This window comes from Octopus bimaculoides, chromosome 8, assembly GCF_001194135.2.
Source record: "Octopus bimaculoides isolate UCB-OBI-ISO-001 chromosome 8, ASM119413v2, whole genome shotgun sequence".
Classification (NCBI taxonomy): Eukaryota; Metazoa; Mollusca; class Cephalopoda; order Octopoda; family Octopodidae; genus Octopus; species Octopus bimaculoides.
The window spans coordinates 95,142,621-95,147,166 of NC_068988.1; the positions used below are offsets into that span (position 1 = coordinate 95,142,621).

Below are 4,546 nucleotides of genomic sequence, written 5' to 3' on the forward strand. Positions count from 1 at the left end.
CTACGTATGTTATAGATTAATGTATTTGGTATATTCTCATTGAGTGGTGAGTGCAGACCAGTTGTTCTTTATTTTTCTGGTAGTTGATTAAGCTGTATTGATTTCAAGCGAAATATTGTCTAAAAACATAATATATAATTTGACGTGTGTGTGTGTGTGTGTGTGTGTGTGTGTGTGTGTGTGTGTGTGTGTGTGTGTGTGTGTGTGTGTTAAAAAATAATTCTATAAACGTAATAAATAATCTTTTATTATCGACGAAAGATTCTCATAAATCTGTAGAATGGTCAGAGCAGAGTATTTCGCTGTCTCTTAAACAATAACAATGATTCCTGGTCGTGGAATATGTTTTGGGAGAAAAATGCAATGGATTGAATTGTCTGGTATTTATTTTATTGGCCCCGTCAGGGGGAATGGAAAAATTGATGAGATTAGAACCGGCAACGGTTGCACGAAATTTGAGAGCCATTTGACTGATCTTTCTAGCAGGCCACGTAGCTTCTTAAAGTGTCTGTCGTTTGTTCTTGCAAATTAATTTCGAAGATGTCGATGCCGTGACAGAAACAATGAAGTTCTCAACTCAATCCCTGATTATATTTCCCTTGCTACTGATAGTTAAAAACTCCCTACCATGCTGACATCGCATTTTAATCTTCCTTAACTAAATAAAAAATTGTTTCTGTTGTTAATACGTCATGTGTTTAACTTAATTCATTTGAAAAATAAACAAACATAATCGCAGGAAGGCTGTGTGGTGAGAGGTTTGCTTCCTAACCACATGGTTCCCGGTTCAATTCCACTACGTGGCACCTTGGACAAGTGTCCTCTATCATAGCCTGTGACTGTAGTAGACCAAAGCTTTGTGAGTAGATTTGGTAGCTAGAAACTGAAAGAAGCCCATATTATTTTTAAAATTGTAATTTTTAGAAAAGATCTTCATAATTCTTCAGTCAAAAGAGTCTACTTCGGTGAAGATGATATAATCAGGGCTGGTCGGGTAACGGAGAGCTTACGGTGCTTCTATGATGAAATATGAGTGTTTAGAACAAGAACCTTGACAGAGAATTCTTTCAGTTGTACAACGGCTGCATGGTTTTGTTTTAATCTGATTACATATTTCAACTTTTCAGGGTTTCGGTTTTAGATGAATGGCCATAAACATTTATTTTCGTTCCGGGATGTGTGAAGCTAGTAATATAATGTTGGGTTTGATGGAGTTCTAAACATCTGAATATCTGCAGTGTATTTAACTTTAAATTTCAATGTCAATCTAATGGAGGGTTTTTGATGTTATTCGTCATCACCGTGCAACAACCTACCAAACAGCGTTCAAGATTTCACTATAAGCTGCATCGCAATAGACGTTAGCAATATTGAATGCCGGGAAAACACTGCTGTTCAATAATTACTACGCCAAGTAGTAATTATCGAACATAATTGACATTAGTTTGGAGTTATAGGACAATGCAAATATAGATAATCCCGTAGGATTATACGTCTTAGATATACTTCCTAAGAAACGTATTATCATATTATGTGGACCATAGAAGAACGACCGATTATGCATAAATAAAAGCATTGATGACTTGATCATAGACAAATTAAGGAGGGACATTATCCAGACTTTTCGGTGTTGAGGCACCGATAGTCACTAACCTAACTATTTTTGGATTCTAGTTGTTTCGCCGGATTTAACAACAAACTTACACGATCTGTTTAGAAAACTAAATCAAATGTTCTCTTACCCGTGCGTTGATGACAGTGCAAAGTGTCTAAGAATCTCATCGACAATATTAGCAGAACAATGTTTAATATTTTCTTGAATATGAGATTAGTTCAGTTCTATATTTCAGAGATGAGGAATTATGTACATTATTTACGTTATTTACATTTGACGGATATTTGTCCTCATCTTGTTTGTTGTTAACACAACGCTTCGGTTGATATACCCTCCAGCCTTCATCAGGTGTCCTGGGGGAATTATGAACCTGGGTTCTCATTCCTAAGGTATATTTCCGATGGCCTTATCATTATTATTATTATTATTATTATTATTATTATTATTATTATTATTATCATCATCATCATTATTATTATTATTATTATTATTATTATTATTATTATTATTATTATTATTATTATTATTGTTGTTGTTGTTGTTGTTGTTGTTGTTATTATTATCTGCTATAATTATTAACATCTGCTATAAGCTGTACGAGTAAGCGATAAACGGTTTTGAAATCAAGAGTGCCGGACTTGTAGCAGTCACCGAATATATACATAGACACAAACAGAGATACATACATACATACTTATTATAATGTATAAAGGAAGAAGTCAAATGGAGTTTTAAATTCACAACAGCTGTTTCGGCAGCATTTTATTGATACATTCTTAGATTACATCGTAGCAACATCCTGCCATCACCAGGTAAACTTTAAACACATAAACAGGTAAGGTGGGAACAGAAAATGCCCCCTTCACCAGCTACCATTATATATATATATATATATATATATAGTTAATTAAAAAACAGTTAAATGAAAAAGGACAAGAAGAAAAAGCAACGTGAAGACGTAGTACATGCAAAGTATTAATGAGACGTCAGAAGAGGAAAGAGAGAGTGTTTTATGTTTCGAGGAAAGCTCTTCTTCGGCAGCAGGAGAAATAGGAAAGTCCAAAAGAAGAGGAAAGACAAAATCGCCAACAATCCACAAGTATATATATATATATATATATATATATATATAAAAGATAATAAGAGTGAAAAAACTACAGAAGGCTTGTGTTACATGGTTAAAGTATATATTTAAAGTATGTCAGAAAAATGTTAGAAAGATGTTAGAAAAATGTTATAAAATCTTTTTGGTATATAAACATTGTATTTTGAGAAATAACCGGTTTCGTGTTGTCTTTTCAAATTTCTCTACTTCATTGTGTCGTGTTCGTTCCAGTCTGAGAAAGAAGAGTTCTAGATAGGGGGAGGTAATTAGGGATTTCTTCCGGTATAGGGGAGATAATCGGAATCTAGGAGGTGGTTATATATACCCACACACATATACACACATGCACGCAGATCTATGTATGTATGTGTATATATATCTCAAGTTGGGCTCAAATTTGCTATCATTGAAAGTACGAGAAAAAAACTTTAGCAACGAAATTTTCATCTGTTGACTGAGCAAAGAATTTTGGAGAAATTGCTATTTTAAAATGTCCGAATGAAGGACAGATATATTTTCCATTTTCCCTTTATTTATATATTTATTTATTTATCTATTTTTAACATCTTGAAAGTTTCGAAATTTGTTTTCATCGCCGATAGTAGAGTTATCTCCCATTGAACAAGAAACCGTCGGATGATCCACATTGGTGCAGTTAAAGTCTGGGTGAGATTATGCGGGAATATACACACGTGTATGAAGGTTTGTGTGTACGTGAGTGTGCGAATACAGATAAACGGTTGACTACATGTGTATGTGTGAGTGTGTGCGTGTGTGTGTCTCAGTGTATTTAAAAGTATATTATGCACAGAAATAATCAGTGAGCATGTATAAATGTGTGGGTGTTAATTAATTTCGGTGTATTTATATATTAATTACCTCAGAACAAATGAAACACTAAATATAGTAATAATAATGTGTATCAATTTCTGCTTAATGTTTGCCTTATATTAATTAAATTGCAAATATATTTATTTCTTTTTATTGTAGTTATCTATTAATTAAGTACTACTAATAACAAATCAACTAAAACAGCGAAATGAATTAATAATTTTCTAACAAGTAGCTAATCACATTTGAATATAAATAAAGCACAGAATCTGAACACACATTTAATTCTATTAAATATGAATATTTATTTACATATTCCATATATTTATTAGCATAATTTATGCGTAATATATGTATGAATTGAATATCATACGCATTACGTATACAAATACATTAATAAATGTATTGATTGACTAATGTATTTATATACAAATACCAATTTACGAGTGTGTGCGTTTGTATGTGTGTGTGTATGTGTGCATGTGTTGTATGTGTGAGGATGTATGCGTTCCCATAGTTCGACTAGATTGTTGAAGCTAAATATATAACAAATATTTACGATTATTCACCTCACCCGGTTAACAGCCAATCTTTTTATTCTGCATAATAGGACAGCGACCTCCATATACAGACAGACATACTGACTGGCTGACAGACAATATACATTAACGACGGAGGCAGTATTACTACTGAACTGTGGAACAGACTATACTGCAGTAGACAGCCAGAGATAAACCTTCATATTCGCTTTTGGTACAAAATGCACTCTTGTTTATATCGTCAGCAGGGATATAAGCCCCCGCTATCCCCAGCGCCGAGACCACCAGATCGTGTGATTTCGACCTTATTTGGTCTTGTCAATGATGGACATTGACAGACAGAGAGACTGACCCACATATATGTACACATACAAGAACTCATTAACACATTCATATGCATATGTATGTAACTGTATGCATGTGTATGTGTAATATGTATGCATATATATATATATA

General features: G+C 33.3%; 1 long non-coding RNA gene across 2 annotated transcripts in view; it reads left to right on the forward strand.

The window, feature by feature from the left end:
- LOC128248606 (uncharacterized) overlaps nt 1-4,546 on the forward strand; it is an 82,290-nt gene that overhangs the window by 50,889 nt on the left and 26,855 nt on the right. The window lies entirely within an intron of this gene.